We start from the raw sequence: 25,963 nt of genomic DNA, 5'->3' as shown, positions 1-25,963 counted from the left end.
CTTCCGCGTTAGCTGGAAGCTGCGTATGGCACACCCTCCTATAGCACGGGCGCACTGTTCCAATAATGTTGCCAGGTTTTCCAAACAGTAAAAAGGGACTATCATAATTTATGACATGAAGGTTGACAATCAGCATTCAGTTCTTTAATACAATAGTATTGTATTAAAGTATTATACAATAGTGCTGTATTAAAGTAGCTATTAACAAGTTTGTGATCTACTTATATAGCAAATCCAGCTATAGTTAACTTAGGTGCAATACAGACGACCGGAAAATGGCATCCTGCCGGTGCCTGTTTTTCCTCCAGAGGGAAGCTGCAGCTGCCAACCCATGCGGCTTCCCTCTGGTTGAAAAAGAACCTGCAAAAAGTGGGTTCTTTTAAAGCCGCAGGGGTGGCGTAACAAGTGCACCACTGGTGCACTTGTTACGTAAGCACCACACGGCAATGTGTGGATGCTGCACAGCGCTTACGTAACAATGGTGGTGCCCATGTATACAGGACACTGCCATTATTACACTGCTGCCATGTACTAGGGCTGCGGGGTGTGCGGTCACTCCACCCCTGCCCTAGTATGTGGCCAGGCCTGCGCAAAGTGCCAGTCTGGACCACACCTTTGCTATGTATTTCTTTTTAAACTTAACATATTGTCCACATTTGAAGATTACATGCTGCACTGGTGGCACAGTGGCTTACTCAGCCTTCTATCCTTTCGTAGGTTGTTAAAATGAGTACCAAACCTCTTGGGGCCAATTGGCTTACAGATTGTAAACCGCTTAGACAGTAAAGTCAAAGGCTTTCATGGCTGGCATCCATAGTTTTTTGTGGGTTTTCAGGCTATGTGGCCATGTTCTGGAAGAGTTTGTTCCTGATGTTTTGCTAGCATCTGTGACTGGCATCTTCAGAGAATGCTAGTATAGAAATGAATGGGGTATATAAACTGTGTGACCCTTGGGTGGTCTGTTGTTGAATGGCAAGGCCTCAGGGTGTCTATTTAATTAGTGAGCCATTGTCTTCTTGGTGTCCCCCTCACCCTGTGGGGTTTTCATTTGCATTTGCTGGGTCTTGATTCTGGTGTTTTCCAGGACTCGTAGCCAAACTTTGCTTACATTACGGGTTTCTTTCTTGTTGAAGTTGTCAAGGTGTTTGTGGATTTACATGGCTTCCCTGTGCTTTCGGACCTGATAGTTGTTGGGATGGTCCAGAATTTCAGTGGGGCTGGACAGACCACCCTGAAAGGGCAGCCTGTAGCGGACTGTTTTTATGGTGCAAGGAGGCTGTGCAACCAAATGCCATGGCCTCCATCAGGACTGAAAAGAACACTCTAAGAGCGGGGTCTTTGTAGTTCATGCACCGGGGACCATTGTTGCATCATTGATGCCCTCGTGCACACTGATGATGCATGCATGGTGTGGCGACGTTTGGATGCTGTGCTGCACCTGTGTCATCATGGCGGCCCCCATGTGGACAGGGCCATGCCATGATGGTGCCAGCGGTGTGTGGTAGGGCTCGAGAGCGTGCAGATATTCCGCATTGCCAAGCCCTAAAATCGGCCCCAGATTGCCGCTTTCCAGCAGTCTGTAACAGGCCAATGTTTTCAAATAGCATTTTATATGATAACCTCCTGTGGTCAAGAGAGGGTCTCTCCTGTAATTCGCTGAGTGCATCATTTGCTGGATTTTCTTGGTTGGTTTGTAGATCCTCCAGACGATCTGCAGATCTTGTACATCATTTGGAGGATCTGCAAACTGACTAAGAAAATCCAGCAAATGGTGCATCAGCAAAGAACAGGAGAGACCCTCTCATAGCAACAGGAATTTAACATATACCATGCAGCTGTAGACAAGTCTTCATAGGGACCACCAAAAGCAGTGTTCAAACGCAAATGAAGGAACACGGGAGACACTAGGTCAGCCAGAAAAGTTAGCAGTAGCAGAACACATTATAAACCACCCTGGGCATAAAATACTACTTTGACTATAGGTGCTCTAAAGTTACTTCAAATGTGGTGGAAATGCCTTTCACAGCCCAGAGAACATTTGGGGGCATTGGGGGGTGCATTTTTAATACCTGGCAGGCATTGGGGGCCACTAGAAATGGTCCCAGGGGTCTGCATGTGGTATGCAGGCTATTCTTTGCTCCCTTCTTCCTTATAATAAGGGACACCTGGCAAACCTACCAATCACTTACTGATTTTCTTTAGTTTTTATCTTCAAATAAACTCCTTGAGTGTTCCCAATTCTCTTTCTTATTGTTTATTTGCAAACAAACACTACTGGGTTAATTAGTGTGATAACATCCAGGACAGTAATGAATGTTGTAGAAGCTGCCTTCCTTATGAAGCTTATCCATTGAAGCAGTTCATTTACAGAAATGTTTTAAGCTACATGTTCTAAAGTTTGAAACAGCATGAAACACCAAGTGTGACAGAGAAGTGTTGGGGGAAGCAATTATGAAAATCCTAATTTTTGTGTCCTACCATTGGTTATCAATTGCAAACATATTGGTATTAATCAGCCATGAAGAGCTGGCTGTGCTTTTCAAAAGACATATTTTTCTCCTGCAGAAGTTTCAAGTGCTGCTGTTTATATGTATTAATTAATGCATTCTGTTCCCTGTTTTCTGTAGTATGTGTTATACAGTACTCTTGCCAAGAAATCCCTTTAGGTTTGTTTAAGGCTGCATACACACACCATAAATAATACAGCTTGACACCACTTTAACTGCCATGGCTCAATGTTATGAAATTATGGGATTTGTAGGTTTTTTGAGATATTTAGTTTTCCATAAGAGCTTTGGTGCCAAAACAATCTACAAATCCCAGGATTTCTAAAATGGAGCCAAGACAGTTAAAGTGGTGTCAAACTGCATTATTTCTACAGTGCAGATGCAGCCTAAGTCAGGGTTTGCCTAGTATGGTTATCTGATACCTTCAGGTGTTGCAAGAGCTCATGATTTGGCGGGGGAGGGGGACTAAAAACCTTTTTGGGAGCAGTAGATATAATAATTTTATGTATGGGTTATCTGAGACCTGAAAATTATTTCAAGATTCTTCCAGGGTAAATGTTTGAGAGAAGCTAGTTAAGTTTTGAACTTTTAAGTATTTTTCAAAACATCTGATAATTTTGGAAGCCAAACAAAAACATTTTGGGGGACAAAATCCAGGAACAGTCTTAATACATTGTTAGTGAGTTGGCATGAGTCACCCTGGTGCATTATATTTGTGTTTTAAAGGGATGTGAAGCAGTGACAAAGGAAGACAGACAAGCCTGCCAGCTTCAAGCACCCTTCTTGTCCAACCTATTTATTTCATAACTATTGAAGTACAGTTTATTTATGACAATCTTATACAAGTTTTGGCCATCAAATTACAATCTTACAAAAATTATTAATACCTTTAAAACTTTTCAAATCACACTTGGCTCTATACTATATAAAACAATAAACATTTAAATAAAAATTACAAAAAAATTACTATTAAGCATGTCACCATGCTACACAATCCATTCAAATTATCACACACTGGCCATTTTCTTTAAAACCCCCAATCTAAGTTTAGCTTCTTTCACCTTGAATGTGGAAGACTTAGAGGCTCAACAGACCGGCACTTTGTGCCAGCCTGTGGGCAGAACTAGGGCACAGCATCCGCATGCTGGAAGCCTCACTCCTGCCCTCAGGGCAGCATTTTGGCATCCACCGGTCTACATGGCACACGCCATCATGGTGCCCTTGGTGCTGCATGCAAATGGCACAGCACTGAAAGTTGTCATAAAGCCATGCCGCTGCAGCTAAGGCGCCCCTTGGAAAGCACTAAAAGGAGCAGCTTTTTGCTCTGTCCAGCAGCCATCATGGAGGCCGTGGCATGAGGTTGCTGTGGCCCTGATCCAGCCAGTAGCCCCTTAGTATAACCCCTTAGCTGTATTAGATAGCCAAAAAGACAAACAAATGGGTCCTTAAACAAATCAAGCCTGAAATACCCCTAGAAGCCAATATGATTAAATTGAAGCTGTCATACCTTGGCCACATAATGAGAAGGCACAAGCCATTAGAAAAGACAATAATGCTGGGAAAGTTTGAGAGTAGATGACAGAGAGAAAGACCACACACCAGATAGCCAGATTCAATTAGGGAGATCACAGGCATGAGTCTGCAAAACTTAAGCAGAACATTAGAAGACAAGGAGTCTTGGAGATTCTTATCCACAGGGTTGCCATGAGTCGAGGTCAACTAAGGGCAGTTATCATCAAAAAAAGACAGATAATATTCAACGTAGTCCTAAGACTGCTGTGAGAGTCAGCATGCTCTACCAGTTTGACTGCTGGACTAGGATTCTGGGAAGTGCGCATTCAAATCCACACTTGGCCATGGAAATACACTGGGTGATCTTGGGCAGGGTATACTCTCAGCCTCACAGGAAGGCAATTATGAACCCTCTCTGAGCACATATCGCTGAGAAAACTAGGTGACAGGTTCATCTTAAGTTTGCTATGGGCCCAAACAGACAGGCCAAAATAAAGCTTCTTCAGGTCACTTTGGATGTATGCTATTTAAATAGTGCATGCCTTCTAAGAGGCCAGAAACTTAGGACTGGAGCAGCTTTATTTCTTGTATGGCTTTTTAAAAATAGAAGTATTGGACAAGTTTGCATATTTTTCCTCAATTAGCCAATGTACTTGTGTGTGTGTGCACACGTATGTGCGTGCTTTAAATTACAAGGGGTGTGGAGTTCACGCACAGGCATTTTGTGCATAGTGTAGAAAGTGTGAAGTACACCTTGTCTCATGAAGAACAAATAAGTTAGAAATTGTTTGTTTTATTTGTTTAATTAATTTAGTTGTCATATCCCCAAACTTTGCCTCCTCTTCCCTCCTGCAAATTTTCCTGCAGAAGCTTGCCCAGGTGTGCCTTGCCTTGCAACAGATTTGCCAATAATTTCTTCATCCTCCATTATTTCAGATTTCAGTAAGGAGAGGAAAAGTCAAGTCTGTCAGCCTCGTGGGAGAGAGCAAGCAGGTCAGATTACTCATTTTTCAAATGGTCCACTTCCTCCAGGCTTTAGTGTGTTGGAAGGTCTATTGAAGGGGTGTTATCGGGAATAACTGGGGAGCTCAGCTGCCCCCCTGACCCAAGGACAATGCTAGAAATCATGTAGGTCCCCAAGTCCTGTTTTGTCATACAGCTTCAATATGCCACAACAAAAAAAAATCCCTGTCAAAATTTAATGTCATTTTTCTCACTTGCTTTTGCTTGAGGACAAGTCACAGCATCATAAACAATTAGGAATTAGGAAGTTTTAAAGGACAGTAACATCATCATCATCATCATCATCATCATCATCATCATCATCACCACCATCATCACAGTCAGCCCTCCTTATCCATGGATTTTTTATCCACAGATTCAAGCATCCACAGCTTGAAAATATTAAAAAAAAATTATAAATTCCAAATAGCAAACCTTGATTTTGCAATTTTATATAGGCGACACTATTTTGCTCTGCCATTCTATTTAATGGGACTTGAGCATCCACCAATTTTGTTATCCACGGGGGGGTCCAGGAACCAAACCCCAGTGGATAACAAGGGCCCACTGTATTAACATTTATTTATAGAGTGCTGTAAAGTTTGCACAGTGCTTTGCATAGTAAGGGTCAAATAAAATAAGGAAAATAAGAATAACAACCTGCCAAGCAGCGTACAATCTAAAACAACAACATTACATGATTAAAATATCTCTAAAATAATACTAATACTTTATTGTTAGCTGCCCTCAAGTCGATTTCAACTCATGGCAACCTTCTGATCAGGTCCTGCAAGCCCATGCCCGTGCTGACTTCCTCTGTCTTTCCTAGCATTATTGTTTTTTCTAGTGATCCATGTCTTCTTATTATGTAGCCAAAATAATAATTTTAACTTAGCTTCCACAAATAGTAACGTAGCTTCCATAAATAAGGGGGAATACACCATTAAATAAAGAACAGGACAATGTGTCCACTCTGCAAAATTATTATTTATTTTCCATTTGCAAGTCTCCATTCCTCTCCACTCTTCTATCATTCATCTGCTTCCTTGCCCACCTTTCTTGTTTCTCTGTACTAGAGTCCATTCCTTCCAAAGTCTCCAGCATTCTGTGATTTTCTCTGCCAAGTTTCTGTGCTCCTCCAGGGTTTTGGGTAGCCAAGTTTCTGCCCAGCTATCCATAACCCATCTCACACTGGTATGTGAGTGAATTAATTTTAAGAAAAAGTATTTTAAAGGAGGATCTTAAAATTGATTATGGGAATTTTTCTGACTGATTTGAGTGGGCAATTATGAATGGAGAGGGAGATTTTGTTATAAATAATAGTATTGGATGTTTTCCATGTTTAGTTAATTATAATAATGAATCATAGAATAGAATCATACACTAGAATCATGGAGTTGGAAGAGACCACAAGGGCCATCCAGTTCAAAATACAGTGATAGAATTAATTGGATTGCTAATCTCTGGCTTTTCTTTGCGAACAAAGATTCAGGAAGGACACATCCCGCGCTTTCTACAAGCACATTGATGACTAAAAAGGCCAATCCGAGATAAACAAGTCCGGTTGCAGGAAGTACAGCAGAAAGTCTCCTTGGGTGATGTTTCTGGGTTGTGGTTCTTTCTGTGTTGTCATTACTCTTCGAGACTCATTCAGCGTGAGCTTTCAAAAAAGGCTGCATCGTGGATAGTGCGTCTCCATGCCTCCCAGTGCAAGGCCAGGGTAGACCATTGTTGGTGATCAATTTGGCCAAGCCTGAGATGTTGTTTCAGGGAGTCCTTGTATCTCTTCTTTGGGGCGACCCTCTTACGCTGACCCGTGTCGAGTTCACCATAGAATACTATTTTTGGGAGGCGATGGTCCTTCATCCTAGAAACGTGTCCTGCCCAGTGCAGCTGCGTCCTCAATAGCATGGCCTCAATGCTGGTGATCTCTGCTTGCTCAAGGACAGCAATATTTGTCACATAGTCAGTCCAGTGTATATTTAGAATTGTGCGTAAATAGTCCTGATGATAACATTTGAGGATTCATAGGTGATGGCAATTGGTGACCCATGTTTCAGACCCATAAAGGAGAATAGACAGTACAATGGCTCTATACACACTGATTTTTGTGCTTTATATCAAGAGTTTGTTACTCCAGACTCTTTTGTGAAGCCTTCCGAATGCACTATATGCCTTTGCTAATCTGTGATCGATCTCTTTATCAATCATGGTTTCTGAGGAGATAATGCTTCCCAGGTAGGTGAACTGCTGAACGGACTTAAGAACAGATTTGCCTACAGAGATGTGGGGATGGTAGTGTTCTTCCTGAGGTGCAGGCTGATAGAGAATTTCCCTTTTCTTCAGGCTGACTTCCAGCTGAAAGAGCTCTGCAGCTGTTGCAGACTCACCCACTTATTACTCAGACAGTTCTTTCATACACAATTATAGCACTGTGATTCCACTTTAACTTCCCTGACAGCATTCAATGAAATTCTGGGATCTGCAATTTGATCAGAGGCACTATAGCTCTCTAGCTAGGAATTCTAAATGCCCCTCCCTGAACTGCAAATTCCAGGATTCCATAGGATGAATCCATGACAATTCAAGGGGTATCAAAGTAACTGTGCTGTGTGAAGGAGACTTTGTATGAGTGTTGCAACTTATGCTGCATCCAGACTGTTTAGACACTGCTTTAAGTGCCATGGCTCAATGCCATGGAATTGTGGAAAATGTAGTTTTGTGAGATATTTTGTTTTCTCTGTCAGAGACGTCTGGTGCCACAAAAAACTACAAGTCCCAGGATTCCATCACATTGAACCATGACGGTTCAAGCGGTGTCAGACTGGATTATTTCTACAGTGCAGCTGCAGCCATAGCCTGTTTTTCCCATGCAGGCACAGAGAATACAGGGAGAGGGAGTAAAAAAGATATTCTTGTAGATGTCCATTGTACTTTGTAATTTTATTTTATTTATAATGTAACCATTTATTTAATTTTCCAGCCATCACTCCTACCATAGATCGTAAGTGTGTAGAAAAGGGACTCTACTTTTGAAATGGACCCAGGACCCAATATACTTTAACCTGGCCTTGGAGATAAGATATACAAAGAATAAAAAGAAGCAAGTAAATAGTAATATGTGATGGGGAGGATTAAGGAAATCATGCCTATAGCATTGAGCTCCTTGGAGGAGGATATGAAAAAATGTAAATAGTATCCTTTCATAAAAAGGTGGGGGAAGAAAGAAAAGCAGCAGTTCTAAAAATTAGGATTCAGAGTAAAATACAGTTCAAGTTCAACCCTTTTACTCCACTTCCTATTGATTTTGTACATTGCAGGTGAGGGCTTCTTTGTAGTAATGGAGATGAAACCCTTCAAACTCTGTTTCTTATAATGTCAGTGCTTTTCCCCTGTGAACAACTGCTGAGAGGTTCCAACAGACAGATTTAAATAGCCATGTATTTCTGAACTAGTACATCAAGGCATAATGTCAGAAGACTCCAATAACGATGTTACATGATGTTGGAATGGAGAGCAAGACATGACATTATGGGGGGGAAATGCTATTCTTGACCAAATACAAAAATAGGACAAGTATAGAGCAAGATTTTTAAAAGAACTTGGTGCCCCATAGCTTCTCCATTGTGACACCTTTTGGACAGATCCTTCACAAAGTTCATCCCAAGCTGAGCCTTTTTTGGGTTTCTAGCCAATAGCACGAGCTCTGTCAGAAAGATACAACAGAGGGGCTCTTTTTTTAAAATAACATGTGAATTCTGAGAAAGGAAATAGTAGTGTTTTGACTTAGTTTATGTCATGGAATTGAAGCCCTCCAAATGTTGCTGAGACCATTTTGGTCCATGAAGGATGAGAGTCCAAAAACCTATTGGAACCCAGATGGAGCATCAGCCCTGTACTATTATAGCTATACTGGTGATCAGGTATGCAAAGGCTGCTTCTTTCTTCTTTCTCCAAGTATGGAAGGGCAGACAGGTACACCATAAGCCATGGTGGTCAGGGGCAAAGCTGTGTCATCTGGCTTTCCTTATGCTTCCAGGCAAAGAAGATGCAAAAAGATATACTGGACATCTCTTTCTGCAACATCCAACAAATCACTTTTATATTGGTATAACTAGAAGTACACTAGAATAAGTTAACAACATGATTCTGTACTTAGTGTTTTGGAGATAGTTTGGTTTGAATGTTCTTTCATGGCCAGCAAATAACTCCAAATGCAGAAGACATGTGTTTAACCACTTCTACCATAATCCCAGGAGCAGACAAAAACAGGCCCTTGTATTTGTAGACATCCTCTCAACCAGAGCCTCTTAATAGTGTATTGGGGGGGGGGGGGGGGCTCTAGACCAGAAAGAAAGAGGACACATTATGAAGCCTTAGGTTTGCTGCACAGTATATCACAGCTTGCCCCCAAAAACCTGGGGGAAAGGGGGCGGGAAGAACTATGCACCTCAAGAAGAACTACACACAATGAAAGAGATATAGGGAGACACACAGGGCAAGCCTAAGACATTTTGTTGCAGCAGACAATGGCATGTGCCCCTTCCTTGTCAAGTTATATAGGGGTACTGGGAAAATTCCAGGGGTTGGGAGGTTGCAGCAACATATGTGGAGGGGCACATGGATCCCCAGTCTCCTCACTCTTCTTGTATTTGTTTTGACAAAGAAATTAGATAATTGCACCACCACAAGCTATAAACGTTTTATTTTTATCCCACTTTTTGCCAAGCAGCCAAAGCAGCGTACAACAGACTAAAATATATCCATATATACATAGTTAACCCCCCCCCCCACAAGTTTAAACAGTATAAAAGATCCTGCAGAAAATGTCCTCTGGGAGGTCGCCGTCAATCTGGTTTTAAGGGCTGTAGTAAATTCCTCCCAGAGGAGCTGAGTGTATGGGACGGATTATGTGGAAGGAGGTTATCCCTTAGATTGGTTGGGCCCAAGCCATGTAGGGCTTTAAAGGTGATAACCAACACCTTGTACTGTGCCTGGAAACAAATAGGCAGCCAGTGGAGTGACTTCAATATTGGTGTTCTAGGGTCACTCCTTGCTGTTCCTGTGCCCAACCTGGCTGCCATGTTCTTTACCAACTGGAGTTTCTGGACTTGGCTCAAGGGTAGCCCCATGTAGAGCATATTGCAAAAATCAAGTCTTGAGGTTACCAGCGTGTGTACTACAGTTTCGAGGTCACCCATTTCCAGGAAAGGGCACAGCTGGCGTATCAGCCAAAGCTGATGACAGGCGCTCTTGACCGTCGTATTCACCTGATTCTTCATGTGAAGTGATGGGTCAAGAAGCACGCCCAGACTGCGGACACAATCCTCCGAGGAGAGCGTGAGCCTCTCTAGGACTGGAGGTTGCAGCCCAATCCCTGGTTTGGGGGCCCCTACCATAAGTACCTCTGTTTTGTCTGGATTCAACTTGAGCTTGTTTTCCCTCATCCAATCCATTACTGCCTGAAGACACTGGTTGAGGGGAGAGATGTCATTTGTCAGTGTTGCTGATGACCGGGACATGGAGAAATATATTTGGGTGTCATCAGCATACTGATAACACCCAGCCCCATATCCACGGATGATTTCTCCCAGCAGCTTCATATAAATGTTAAATAGCATCGGGGACAGGATGGCGCCTTGAAGAACATCACAATTAAGCTCTGTTTTTGAAGAGCAACTGTGCCCAAGCGTCACCCTCTGGAATCTGCCTGAGGGGAAGGAATGGAACCACTGCAAAGCAGTGTCTCCAATTTCTAGCTCTCTCAGGCGCTCCAAGGGGATGCCATGATTTATTGTATTGAATGTCGCTAAGAGGTCTAGAAGCACCAACAGGGTCACAGTCCCTCTGTCAATGCCTAGATGAAGGTCATCAGTACAAGCGACCATGGCAGTTTCTACCCCATAACCAGTCCTGAAGCCCATTTGAAATGGATCAAGAAAATCGGCTTCATCCAAGACTACTTAGAACTGAAGAGCATCTGCCCTTTTGACCACTTTGCTCAAAAATGGTAGATGAGAAACAGACCTATAATTGTTCATGTCCAGAGGGTCAAGGGAGGTTTTTTTCAAGAGTGGTCTAACGATTGCTTCTCAAGGAAGATGTTATATAGCCCTTCTCAAGGAAAGCATTGATGATACATCTAAGAAGTGCCATCAATGCCTCACCCCCCTGGATGGCCAGCCATGATGGGCAGGGATCAAGAGGCATGTTGTCTTTTTTTACCTTTCCAAGGATCTTGTCCACATCACCAGTACTCACTAGCTCAAACTGATCCAGTTTAATCTAATAAACGGGTTTACTGGACACCTCATTAGTCGATTTTGCTTCAATATTGGCATCCAAATGGGCTCTTATTTGAGAGATTTAGTATGCAGCAGGCCATTGTTAGGTTAAGTCCTGGGTTCTGGGTAGATGGCATCATCGTCAGTTCCCTCACCACCCTAAATACTTCTGCCAGACGAGACTTTGTAGACGCAATACAATCAGACGAGGAGGATCTCTTCACTGCTTTAATTGCCTCTCCATAAGAACAGAGGAATTTCTTACGGCAAGTTCTGTCAAATAAGAGTCCAGATTTCAGTCAATCGCGCTCTAGTTGTTATCCCACTCGCTTCATATTCTTCAGCTCTCCAGTATACCAGGACTTCTGATTTGAAGCGGGTTGGAACGGACGCTCGGGAGTGATTGTGTCGATAGTCTTAGTAAGATCGGTGTTCCACATGTTCACCAAGGCTTCAACAGAATCACCAGCATTATCAACCATCAAACCCTCTAGAGCTTTCTGAAATTCAATCGGTTCCATTAGCTTTCAAGGGTGGACCTTTCTAATGGGTCCTCCACCCTCAAGGGAGCAGACAGTGGCTCTTAGTTCTGCCCTGATCAGGAAATGATCCATCCATGACAATGCAGAGGTATTAACTACCTCTGCCCATGAATATTCCTGCTCCATATTAAAGACCGCATTGAGAGTATGACCTGCAGAATGTGCTGGCCCATTGACCACTTGGGAAAGGCCCATGATTGTCATGGATTCCATGATCTCCCGATCCGCACCTGTTAGGCTGGTGTCAAGTAGGATGTTGAAGTCACCCAGGACTAAAGTCTGGGTGACTCCAACAGCAACTCTGAAACCAGTTGTGTCCGCTCAGATAGGAAGTCTGTTAAGCAACGGGGTGGACAGCATACCAACAGAATCCCTATACTGTCCCTGGTCTTCAGGCGTAGGTACATACATTCAAGGCAGTCAGTCTTCTGGATAGGTATCCTGGTCAGGGTGAGATTGTCTCTATGAACCAAAGCCACTCCACCCCCTTGCCCACTTTCCCTTACCTGCTCAACAACAGCATAACCAGCTGGGAAAGCTTGATTCCAAGTGATGGCACTATCTTCTCCCAGCCAGGTTTCTGTGAAACAAACCAGGTCGGCATTCTCATCCGTGTTGAGATTATGGATAATATGGGTCTTATTCTTAACTGACCTGGCATTACAGAGGAGTAAGGTAAGGTTCTGTGGCGTGGATGGTAAGCTCCTTATCCTACCTTGGGTAACAGAGTGAACTGAAGTCAGGATCACTTTCAAACATCGATCCCATCTTCTTTTGTAACAAAATTTCACTCTGCTATCACCATATCTTCCTTTACCCCATACAACCTCAATTGCCACTCCTGTTCCTGCCTTGGCCACCTCATTCCCGTTATATTCCATCTGACTTTCCATGTTGCCAGCCCAGATGTCCCAAAAACTACAATACATTAGCTATGGCTGGCAACTTTGTTGTTATAGTCCAACTATAAACTCTATCCACATCCACTCTTCAGCCTGGTGGAATAAGGAAGAAAGAAGGGCTGGCACTTGGCTCCCAGCATTTGGCGCTGGTAAAAGGTTCTTGGGTCTGGGAGAGCGATTTAAATGTCCTTCTCTAGCCACGCCCCCTCACCGCATCACCTCCATCTGTTGCCTTTCAGCCCAATGGAATGGGGAAGAGGGAAGGGCCAGCACTTAGCTCCCGGTGTTTGGCACTGCTTGCTCTGCTGCTGCTTGCTGGAGAGTGCTGGAGAAAGATGTTTTTGTAGTTTCTGTTTGGCCATGCTTTCTGCACTGCTCTGTAGGCAGTGTGTCCAGTTGTTTTGGATCATGTGGGCTTCCCCTCCCCCCCAAAATAACCTACAAGTGCCTTTCAGGCTCCCAAGATCTAAAATGAGTCCAGGGACACAAGTGGCTAATTGCCTGGGCATGCATGCATAAATAAATAAATAAGACAGGGAGTGGGGGCCCATAGAGGCTAGAGGGGAAAAACAAACAAAATGGCCTTGATGGATACATGTAGCCCATAGGATGCTTTCCCCCACCTGTGCTCTATAGTATCAAAAATCAGTCAAGGACACAAAAGCTGCCACATCTCTCATCCCACAAAGTCTCAGCTTTCAAATATGACTTTCTTGCTCTTTCTTGGCACTCAAAATCAGATGCCTGATCTGCATGTTTTCAGTCTGTTCATTGATACAACCAATGCTGCAAAAACCCTACTGAAGAAGCTTGCCAAGAAAACCAAATGATAGGGTCAGAAATGACCTGAAGGCAGGCAACAGCAATAGGGCTGTAGCAGTGATGTAGGGAACTTGAATTCTATCTTGCAATGAGTACTTAGGCTTTTAAGATATAGAACTTTTTGCATTACTCAGGAATATAAGTGTACACTGAGATTTCACAATGCCAAATTTGGCACACCAAGCATACATTCAAAATGGTGCTGCAACCAATGTGTACCTGAAACAATGAAGGCACACACCTAAGTGGCCCTATACTGCACTCTTTTTTAAAAACTAATTTGATTGTACCAATTGTAAAGATTTAGTTTCTGAAACAGTGATGGGATGAGCAGCTTTGCTTTATTTTCTTTTTTTATTATTTGGTAACAGGGCATTCTGTATTATGCAGAGGCCATTTCTACACATTTCCTTCTCAGGCTTAATTTGCAATTAAACACCAGCAAACCTGATGCCCGTTGGTGTGGGAGCATTTTCTCTTGGGAAGACATTTCCAGGAAAGTGATGAGAATAAAATCAAATAATGAGCACAGTTAACCTGTGTCTTTATTTTCATTTGTACCCGGACACCCTTGGGGTGCACTAAAATGACATAAAGGAAGGAAAAAAGTAGAATTGCAGCATCTCATTAGATTCATATCTGTAGATCAGTGCACCTTCCTGTCATTTTCTCTCAGGGCAAAGACATAATTTAATAATTAATTAACAGAAGAAGTCTGACCTGTCACACCATCATAGCCATCACACTTTCCAATTACTTGTTGCCAACTGTGTGGAGAGTTTAATTGTCTGCTCATCAGTGGGTCTAGAAACCCACCACTTCCTGCCATTCATATAGAGGAAGGGAAGGTTTTACCAAATAGCCAAATAACACAGGTTCTTGCCTTATTTATGTTTCAGACTGATCCATGGTCATTAGTATCATATGAATGTGAAATGTTCCTAATACAGTTGTAACATTTCAATGTTACAACTGTGTTTTAATTGCTACCTGGATTCAGTGGCTAGGAGTGTAAGATAACTGAAGAAAAGACCTGCAGCATGCTACTTATACTCCAAGAATGCCTTTTGAGAGAGAGTCAGAACAATGTGGGACCACATTCTGAAGCTGCAGGGGGAAGGTGGAATTGCTCAAAATGGAATGGAGCTGCAAATTACATTGATATACTTCAGAAGCCATGATTGCTAGCAGCTCCCCTGTTACTACTTGCATGTTTTCATCTGTATAATGTTAGGTAATAATATGTGAGATAATAATAATAATAATAATAATAATAATAATAATAATAATAACAACAACAACAACAACAACTTTTAATTGTATGCTGCCTCTCCCAGAGGAATGAGGCGGCTTACTGTCACAAAATAAAATACAATATACATTAAAAATACAATCAATTATTCCCACCCCACTCCCCAACTAAACCATAATAAAATAGCATTAATTAAAAGAGATCAAGCCAGCTAGCAACAAAGGGATGGGCAGTTTTGTGTGTTCTTGGTGAAGGTCTATATCTTGGGTGACTGGGTGATTATTCAGGGAAAGCCTGTCAGAAGAGATCCGTCAGCCTGAGGTGATTGGAGTAGTGGGTTCTAGACCTTCATAGTAGAAGTCATTTCTACCTATTCTCTTATGCTGCTGTGGAGGATATTTTTTGACAACAACAAGAACAACAATATAATGGAAGTCCAACTCTAGTCAGTTTCTAAAAGCCTGATGAAAACAAACATATTTTGACCTGCTGTCAGAAGGAGAGAAAGCACTAGGCCATCCTGGCCTCTTTAGTGGGGGAATTCCACAAGGTGGAAGGTATAAAGACTTGGCCTTTATGAGTACCCCCATGTTGTTCTCCTTATGACGAGAATGAGGAAAACAGCACTGAGAAGGGATGACCAGGTGACCGTCTTCTGGGGTGACATCTGGTATGGGTCACATCCTCTGCACCACCCTAGTGATGCCACTGCTTTATAGGTCATGACCTGCACTTTGAATTGTGCCTGGAAATGGAATGACATCCAGTAGAACAGTTGCAACAAGGGAGTTGCATATTCCCTGTAGCCAGCCTGAGTTAACAACCTGGCTCTTTTGCCAGCTAACATTTTTGAGCATGTCAAAGCCATACCCACACAGAATGCATTCCAGTAATCCAAATGGTATGCAATCAAGGCATGTACCACTGTGGTCAGATCTGACTTTTAGGCTGCATCAATAAAAGTATAGTGTCTAGATCAAGAGAAGTAATAGTGCCACTGTATTCTGCTCTGGTCAGGCCCCACCTGGAATATTGTATCCAGTTCTGGGCACCACAATTCAAAAAGGACATTGAGAAACTGGAGCGTGTCCAGAGGAGGGCGACTAAAATGGTGAAAGGTCTGGAAACCTTGCCCTATGAGGAGTGACTCAGGGAGCTGGGGATGTTTAGCCTGGAGAAGAGAAGGTTAAGAGGTGATATGATAGCCCTGTTTAAATATTTGAAAGGATGTCATAATGAGGAGGGAGCAAGCTTGTTTTCTGATGCTCCAGAGAACAGGACCCAGAGCTACAGGAAAAGAGATTCCACTTCAACATTAGGAAAAACTTCCTGACAGTAAGGGCTGTTCGACAGTGGAACACACTCCCTCGGAGTGTAGTGGAGTCTCCTTCCTTGGAGGTCTTTAAGCAGAGGCTAGATTGCCATCTGCTGGGGATGCTTTGATTTGGATTTCCTGCATGGCAGGGGGTTGGACTGGATGGCCCTTGCGGTCTCTTCCAACTCTATGATTCTATGACTTCTCCAGGAACAGGCACATTTTGGTGCATTAGTTTTAGCTGTGCAAAACCACTCCTGATTACTGCTGAAAGCTCAGCTTCCAGACTCAGAGTTAAATCCAGGAATACCATCAAACAGCAAGCCTGCATTTTCAGGGGCAGTGTATCCCTGTATAACACAGGTTGAGTCCCTATTTCCAGAATGGTCTTTCAGTTGACCAGGAGCATCTCTGTCTTGTCTGGATTAAGTTTGAGTTTGTTTGCCATTATCAAGTACATTACTGCTGGCAGGAGCACTTTCCATGGAATTAAATGGAAAAGAGGAATAGAACTGAGTATCGTAACATACTGGTGACACCTGACCTCAGTCCTCCAAACAACCTCTCACAGCAGTTTTATGTAGATGTTAAATAGCATAGGGGACAAGACTGAACCCTGAGGGATACCACAGAACGATGGCCAAGTCAGCAAGCAGGAATCTCTCAGTACCACACTTTGAGAGCATCCCTCCAGGAAAGAACAGAGCACTGTAGAACAGTACCTCCAAGCCCCATACCAGAGAGATGACTCACAAGGATGCTATGATCATTTCCAAAGATATAGCCATGTTAGGCCCTATACAAACCACACACCCTGACTCTGCCTCAGAGTGCCATGATGCTGCATGCCACTCCAGATGATGCGTGGAATCATGATGCACCTCTGGTGTTGTGTCCAGATGATGCAGTGCCAAAGGGGCTCCATACAACCATACCACCATGGCTATGGCACCCTTTGAAGGGTGCAAAAAGTAGACGCTTTTTGCAGCTCCTTTTTGCATACTCCAGAGGCTAGATCAGGGCCACAGCATGAGGTTACTGCGGCCACAATCCAGCTGAAGAAGGGGCGGCTGCATGCACCCCTTCAGGGCTGTATGTACAGCTCCTTACTCTGTAGAATCAGTATGTAGAGAGATCTTGTAGCGCCTTTGAGACTAACTGAAATAAAGAAGGTGGCAGCATAAGCTTTTGTAGACTTCAGTCTACTTCCTCAGTTTTTGGTGGAGTGGAAGCCAGGGACTGACATATATAAGCCATAGGTATGTGAGAATGTCAATTGAAATTCAAAATCCTTTGGTTATAGAAATGAAGTAGCAATTCCAATTTTAACGATGGAAGTTTGTGGACAAAGACATAGCGATTGGATATGGAAATGAGATGGCAAGACCAGTTTGGCGATGCAAACTAGCCTACAGGTGGGGAGAACAGATGAGTGTAGGATGCCCCCATGAAGATGGGGTCAGATAGTGCTGAAATATATGCAGTGATCCAGGAAACCATTGTCGCTGTGCAATCCATTGCTAAGGGACTATAGTTTATGGATGAATGATTGATTTTATTGAAAGCCACTGAGAGATCCAGCAGAACTGACTGGGACACACTACCCCCATCCAGCTCCTTGTATAGGTCATTCACCAAAAGGACCAAAGTTGTCTCTGTCCCACAATCAGGTCTGAAATCATACTGAAAAGAATTTAGATAATCTGTCTCATCCAGGAAACCCTGGAGAAGCCACTATTCACCCTAGTACCATGCCTAAAACGGGTGACTGGAAACTAGCCTACAGTTATCCAGTATAGTAGTTTTTCTTCCAGAGTAGGTCTTACCACACCCTTCTTCAGTCTTGTTGAGTCCATGCCTAGTACTAAAGAGGCATTAATCACTTCCCTTACTCAGTCAGCAAATCCTCCTCTGACCCGGTTTAACTAGCCCAGAAGGACTCCTGCCTCTTCAATAATCCTGTCCATATCCTCAGGCTGCACAAATGGAAAAGTATTCATTGATACTGGACAAGCAGGGATTAAGGTTATATTCACCATCCACATGCTTTATTTTAAAGCACGTGCTTTTGGAACTTCTAAATCAACTTTGCTTTAATTTTATGTTTGTGTTCCCATACCATAACTTATCATGTTATCATTTGTACTTGCTTTCTGTTTGTGTAGTATGAGCTGGCTTGGGTACCAGTCCTGGAAGAATAATGGGATATTAAGCAAATAAATAATTAAATAATCTGGGCATAACTTTTAAAAGTTTACTTTTAAATTTCTCTGTAGCCATGTGGTTGAAGAAAGAAATTTAATTGAATAATCTAAATGAGATAGCACATTTTGGACTCCAGTGGACTACATTGTAGTCTTCAAAAGGAAGATTTTGAAGCTCTGATCTTGGGATCAGATAAAGTAGAGATTCAGGGAGACTGCTTGAAAGTTGGCCCAGTGACTCTTGGCTTGATTTGTGATTTAGATCGAAAGGATTCAGTAGAAGGAGATCAGCAACTGAAGTTAAAAGCTGAACTTTATACCAAGACAGAAGAGTAAAGAGAATCTGTTAGAGGTTTGGGAAAGAGGCATTAGGCCTCTGGATGGCATATGTGGTGTGGAGGGAGAAGTGGAAGTAGTGAGATGTAGGTTCAAAGGTGGTGGTCAACGTGTCTGAGAAGAAATATGAGTTCTAGTTGAAAGGAAAAGGCAGCTAATTCCAGCCATGCTAGAACGCAGATAAGTCTGGAAGGTGGTGGACAGAATGCTCTTAGTAATTCATTGAAAAAGCTGGCCAACAGGGGGGTCCTTCTTCCACACATCTTTTCTCCACAGCTATGAATATTGTTGTTTTACGTAGTAGCAATGCAGTATTAAGTAGGGAGTGTATATTTAGCGAGTGTTTCATTGGCATCTGTAGATCAATTCTGGCAACATAATTCATTTCTTCAGTTTGGATCATTCACTAATTCACGGTTTATTTGCTTTGATTCCAAACTGGCATTGCTTCCATTTACTGTTTATGTAATAATTTATTATATTAGTACTTGCTTTTCAGTTGTATTGCAAGCTTCCTTGGGCTCAGTTCTTGGAGAACAAAGGCCATTTAATTGCTAGGTCTTACTGATAGTAGGTTTGTGCACATGAACAAAGGGTGGAATTAGGGTGAAATGCCAAAATGCCCTTTGTGAAATGATGATTATTGGCAGATTATTGTTGGCAGAGAGAAGCTTCCAAAAAACAGTCTTTACGAGATTTATGCATGTTTCCAGCCCTGGATTACAAGAAAAATCCAGACATGTTAGACTTCTATTTCAGCTACCCTCCTCATCCTTTTGGACTGAGGATTTATAGCAATTGGAAATGTACTAGTATTTAATTGTTACAAGGAATCAGGGGTGGGGAATATCTCTTGGCTTTAAACAATACAGTTTTATCCTACTCTTTCTAGCACAGTTATCTTGCTATTATGAAGCCCCTTGTCTGTACATTCCCCTTTTCTTTAAACTGGGTGACTGCTATGAATAAGTGGTTCATTTTGTAAAACAATGGTTCATTTTCTCAATTTTGCTGTGTGGTTGTTGTTTTTTCTTCACCACATGGTAATGCATTTCTGGATCCTACTACTCTGTACTTACTAGGAAGACAGGCAAGAAAGACCTGAGTCCTGGCATCTCTGATGGGAATTATTATTATTATTATTATTATTATTATTATTATTATTATTATATTTACATCATGCTTTCCCCAAAACAGGACATAACAATAAAAAATAGTAAAACATATAAAAATAATAAAACTCTTGAAAGACTCTTAAAAACTTAAAAAATAATACCACAAAGCCCGACATCAACCATTTATAAAGGCCTGGTGGCACAAAATGTATTAGCTTGCCACCATAAAGACAGCAAGGATGGGGCCAGCCTGGTCTTTCAAGGGACAGTTTTCCAAAGCCTGGGAGCAGCCACCAAGAAGGGCCTCTCCCTTGTGTTGGTGGAATTGGATGTTTTTATACCCCACCTAGGGTTCTGTGGCATTCAAATCTACTCCAGAGTTTCCTAGGCTACTAAAATATGAGTAAAATCATCTAAGGGTAGCCGTGTTGGCCATATAGCAAATCCAATAATATCCAAACAATTATGCCTTTATGAGGCAAACCAAAATGCACAATTATATGTTGCAAGCTTTTGAAGTCACACTGGTTTCTTCATCAGGAGAAACAGGAGAAAAAAACTGAAGATGTTAGTCATAGGCCTGCATTTTCTGTTTTTGGTCTTAGTTCTGATGGTAGGGAGAGGTATCTGCAGGCTGAAACCTCATTTTGACCGAATGGCTTGCAACATGTAATTGTGCATTTTGGCTGGCCCAATAAAGGTATCATTGGCCAGTTATAAACCGGCACTTTAGTGCGTGACAAGCACGCACTAGGGTTACAAAAGGGCGGTGCTTCCGCACCTCCCTAACCCTAGTGCGTGCTCGTCATGCACTAAACGGCGGCGGCCCTTCCATATGGCTGCCGCCGTGAGGACGTCACGGCCGCACCGCCTCTAGACGGGGCGGTGCGGACGTGACGTCCTTGCTCCACACCAGGGCGCTTAGTGCGCCCTGAACACGGAGCAGGAAGGAGCTCTGTTTCGGAGCTCCTTCCTGGTTTAGTCCGCTGGGCGCAGCCTTCGAAGATGGCTGTGCCCAGCGGACTAAAAGAGAAAGGGGCCAAGCGGCCCCTTTCTCTTCTCCCCGCCGCCGCGGGATGTCCTTGGGGCTTGAAGCCCCAGGGACACCCCTTTTCTGGCTGCGGGGAAGCGGCGTTTTGCTGCTTCCCCGCAGCCCGAAAAGCGGCAGATCGGGGCCTCAGCGGCTGCCGGTGTAGCCGCTGAAGCCCTGATACTCCGGGGAAAGGGGCGGGTCCAGACCGCCCCAAATGGGCGGTCTATAACCCGCCATTGTTTTGATGTTATTGGCTAAAAAATAAGTAGCTGCTTAATTTGTTTCATTGTAACAGGATAGACTGGGGAGCTCCTAACAAGCAAGCCTGGGTAGTGCTTCATTTCTGGATTCAAATGGTTACATAGAAATCATAAACAGTTTCAAAGGTTTCCTCCATCCCTTATAAATCATGTCTGGTTTGATTTTTCTTTACATTGCTTTATGGCATTCTCCCTCTCAGCATTCAACTACGATGTTTTCCTGTTGTCTATTTGTCCTTATCTTTGTCTGAGGAAAATGTCATATGTTTTATTTAGAAGGGAATGACATAACCAAAAAAAGTAAACCTGGGTTTCTGAAAAACAAGTCATGCCAGACTAATCTGATCTCTCCCTCCCTCCCTTCCTCCCTCCCTCCCTCTCTCTAAAATTGCCAGCTTGATAGATGATGGGAATGCTGTGAATATTGCATATCTTGATTTCTGTGAGGCCTTCAACAAGGTTCCCCATGACATTCTTGCAGATTTGTAATTGGTTGACTGGCCAAACCCAAAGGGTGGTCAACAATGGCTCCTTTTGATCCTGGAGAGAAGTAACCAGTGGGGTCCCATAGGGCTCTGTCCTGGGGCCAGTGTTATGGAGTATACCACACAGAGCTTTTGGGTGGTATTGTGGCTCAATTCCAGCTCACTTCCAAAGTGACTGCAATTCCAACGATGCGGTTTCACCTCATAAAGGGACTGTTTTATCAGACGCCATTGATTTCTATGGGACCCCATTGCGAATTGCTTCAGCAGCGTTTCTGAAGTCACCCCTCATTTTGGTTAAAACGGAAAAAAAGTGGCTTAATTTGCTTCCAGGCTGCCTTCGATTGCACTGCGATTTGGTCTGGTGTGGAAAAGCACTCCGATGCCACCCCCCTTGGCCCCTGCGTCCTGCTCTGTCATTCCCCTCCTCCTCCTTCATGCCATCTCCTCTCTGCCAACCAGCCGATCCCATCATCCCCTGCGTCCTCCTAGATCCTGATCTGCTCCCCTCCTTTAGCCTTCAACCAATCCCATCATCCTTGCCTTCTAGACCCCCATCTGCTCCCCCTTCTTCCACCAACCAGATCATCCCCTGCCTTCTCCTAGACCCCGATCTGTTTCCCTCCTTCACCCTGACACCCATCCCATCATTCCCTTACTGCTCCTGCATCCCCATCTCCCCCTGTACCACCATCACCCCCTGACTGCTCATGCATCCCCATCTCCCCCCTGTGCCACCTAACCCATCATCCCCTGACTGCACATGCATCCCCATCTCCCCCCTGTGCCACCTAACCCATCATCCCCTGACTGCTCCTGCATCCCCATCTCCCCCCTGTGCCACCTAACCCATCATCCCCTGACTGCTCCTGCATCCCCATCTCCCCCTGTGCCACCTAACCCATCATCCCCTGACTGCTCCTGCATCCCCATCTCACCCCTGTGCCACCTATCCCATCATCTCCTGCCTTCTCCTGCATCCTGATCCTGGCTCCAAGGACCCCCAGCAACCTATCCCATCATCCCCTGCCTTCTCCTGCATCCTGATCCAGGCTCCAGGGACCTCCAGGGACCTATCCCATCATCTCCTGCCTTCTCCTGCATCCTGATCCTGGCTCCAGGGACCCCCAGTGACCTATCCCATCATCCCCTGCCTTCTCCTGCATCCTAATCCAGGCTCCAGGGACCCCCAGGGACCTATCCCATCATCCCCTGCCTTCTCCTAGACCCTGATGAAGGATGACAGCTAAGGAGGGGGACAGGGAAGGAGGGTAGCGTCCAGAGCCCCACTGAGCATGTGCAAGGGGGCCAATTCGAATCGTTGACCCCTCAAAGTATGCTCTGGTGTGGTAATACAATGTGCACTCATTCCCCTTTGCTTGAGTCCACATCACGTGACTGGCTTGGAATCGAATTGACTTCTCTTCCCCTTTGCTTCGGAAGGACAACAGAAAGGCAACCAGGTGTGGAAAAACATGACGTTTTAACCTCAATCCGAATTGCTAGAGAGGAGTGACTCTGGATCTGGTGTGGAAAAACATCACGCTTTGCATTGCTAGAACAGGAATGACTGCGGATCTGAGCTGCAACCCCCCCCCCCCCCATGTGTGATAAGGTCCTTAGTTCAACATCTTTATCAATGGCTTAGATGAAAGATTACGGGGGCATGCTTATCAAATTTGCAGATGACACCAAATTAGGAAGAATAGCTAGTACCCCTGAGGACAGGATCAAAATTCAAAATGACCTGAATAGATTAGAAAGCTGGACCAAAACTCATGAAATGAGTTTCAATACAGAGAAATGTAAAGTACTGCACATAGGGCAATAATAATAATAATAATAATAATAATAATAATAATAATAAATACACAGATATAGGATGGGGGACACCTGGCAGAATGAAACTATGTGTGAAAGGCATCTAGGAGTCCTAGTAGACCACAAGTTGAACATGAGTCAACAGAGTGATGCAGCAGCTAAAAAGGCCATTGTGATCCTAGTCTGTAATAATAATAATAATAATAATAATAATAATAATAAATTTTATTTCTATACCGCTTTTCCAGAAGATCAAAGCGGTGTACAGAAAATTTAAAACCAATTACAACACATCATAAATAGATAAAACCAATAACAATATACAATCTAAAATCTAAAATCAATCATTTAAAAGGGTGAGGCAAAAAGTTGATAGGATCAAAATACTCTAGTTCATTTTCCAGAGGGGAAGGCTTGGCAGAAGAGGAAAGTTTTTAGCTTCTTTTTAAATATTTCTAGGGGGGTGATCAGGCAGAGTTCCTTGGGAAGACTGTTCCAGATTTGTGGGGCCGCTACTGAAAAGGCCCTCTGGGATGTAATAGCATATTTAAATGATGGAATTTCTAGTAAGTTCTTCCCGGTTGTTCTGAGTGTGTGGGGTGGATTATATGGGGAGATGCGGTCCCTCAAGTAACTCGGGCCCAAGCCATGTATCAATAGAAGTATAATGTCTACATCATGGGAAGTATTTTTTCCACTGTATTCTGCTTTGGTCAGGCCTCTCCTGGAATACTGTGTTGAGTTCTGGGCACCACAATTCAAAAAGGATGTTGAGAAGCTGGAACGTGTCCAGAGGAGGGTGAACAAAATGGTGAATGGTCTGGAAACCATTTCCTACAAAGAGAGACTTAGGGAGCTGGGAATGTTTAGCCTGGAGAAGAGATGGTTAAGAGGTGATATGACTGCCATATTTAAATATTTGAAGAGATGTCATATTGAAGGTGAAACAAGCTTGTTTTCTGCTGCTCCAGAGAATAGGATCCGGACAAATGGATGCAAGCTACAGGAAAAGAAATTCCACTTCAACATTATGTGAAATGTCTTGACAGTGAGAGCTATTTGACAGTGAAACACACTCCCTCATAGAATGATGGAGTCTCCTTCTTTGGAGGTTTTTAAACAGAGGGTGAATGGCCATCTGTCAGGGGTGCTTAGATTGTGAGTTCCTGCATGGCAGGAGGTTGGACTGGATGGCCTTTGTGGTCTCTTCCAACTATGAGTCCACGATTCTATTTGTATGATTTTTGGGATTAAGGAATCTAGCACTGTTGCAGTGGTCCATTTTGAATTGATTATTTGATGTGTTTATTTTTTTTTTATTAAAACAATAATTTAATCAAAGTATGCCATTTTGCTTTGTTGATTATCTTTAAGCTTCTTCTAGCAAAATCATCTTATAGTTAATAGCTCAGATACAATAAAACATGTCTCACCCTGTGTCCTCTGCCTATTTTTTTTTGTCACAGAAAAAGTTCCATAAAGCATGAATAGTTCTGTACCACAGTTCCTGAATTCAAAGATCATCCTGAAAGGATGCCATGTATGATGGACTGTTGGCAGTGTTTTGTCCCTGCATGACATTTCATTTCTATTAGAAGTTGTCTTATGTTCTATTTTGAATCACCCAAACAAGTGACCCTAGAATTTAATGCCACACCTTCTTTCTTTTCTCTCCCTCTCTCTTTTTTCAATACTATGGCTCTTAAAGAACTGGAGGGCAGTATAGTCATCCTCAGGGAAAGATACATACATACTCATTGAAAGCTAAGCTTGTGTGAAAGTTGAAACTGACTTCTAATTGGTGGCAACCTGAGGAACTTACCTTCACTCCAATGTTGCTCTGAAGAACAGAAAAGGAAAACCTGCATGAGAAACCGAACAATCAAGCTTGCCAAGGTATGTATATCTGTTATTGTTAGTACCCCCCCCCCCGCCCTTACCTCATTGTTTAAAAGAAAATGATAAGTGTTGTTCTTAGCTATTACACTGGTGTTGAATCATTTTATTTGTCTGAGTGTTCCATGCTTATATTAAATTATTTGCCATTTTGAGTAGTGTACAGTAGCTTACGTGATCAAGCATCTATAAAATGAAAAACAGAATATCTGGCTTTTGGAGGGGGATATTTATAAAAGAGAAGGTCAGAGAATAGTACCATTGCAAATTGTTATCTTAATCTTATTTCCTTCCTGACCTTGAATGAAATATCCTGTACTGTTCCATTACTGCTGTGATTTTAAGTATGAGAGACTTGACTGGTTTTGTGTGGCATATCAGGTATGACATAGAGCTATACCTTTTGACTTGCTGGGCAGAAAGAGATAAGGGAAAAGCACATTGTGTTTAATCGATTGCAGGGTTGTTTGGTGTGTGTGTGTGTGGGGGGGGGGGGGTTGGAAGGTGGAACAGGAAATTGCACAGCCTAAGCAAAGCTGCTTATTTTATGAGTTACAGAAAAACATGCATAGTAAGACAATTCCAGACCTTAAGTTAGGCTCAGGTTATTTCAAAGGGATAAATTAGTTCAGTTTTGTTGAAGAATAAACCAGTTATTTAGATGACACCTGGGTG

General features: G+C 43.1%; 1 protein-coding gene across 1 annotated transcript in view; it reads left to right on the top strand.

The window, feature by feature from the left end:
- Positions 1-25,963, top strand: part of SGCD (sarcoglycan delta) — a 712,416-nt gene that overhangs the window by 256,422 nt on the left and 430,031 nt on the right. The window contains exon 4 of the mRNA XM_089527864.1: positions 25,101-25,288. The gene's annotated coding sequence lies outside the window, so the exon portion shown is untranslated. The remainder of the gene's footprint in view (positions 1-25,100; positions 25,289-25,963) is intronic.

Source organism: Sceloporus occidentalis, unplaced genomic scaffold (genome assembly GCF_023333645.1).
Source record: "Sceloporus occidentalis isolate IW3139 unplaced genomic scaffold, rSceOcc1.0.p SCAF_1, whole genome shotgun sequence".
NCBI classification, from domain to species: Eukaryota; Metazoa; Chordata; class Lepidosauria; order Squamata; family Phrynosomatidae; genus Sceloporus; species Sceloporus occidentalis.
The sequence above is the reverse complement of the archived record's forward strand: the minus strand, read 5'-3'. Positions and strand labels throughout refer to the sequence as shown.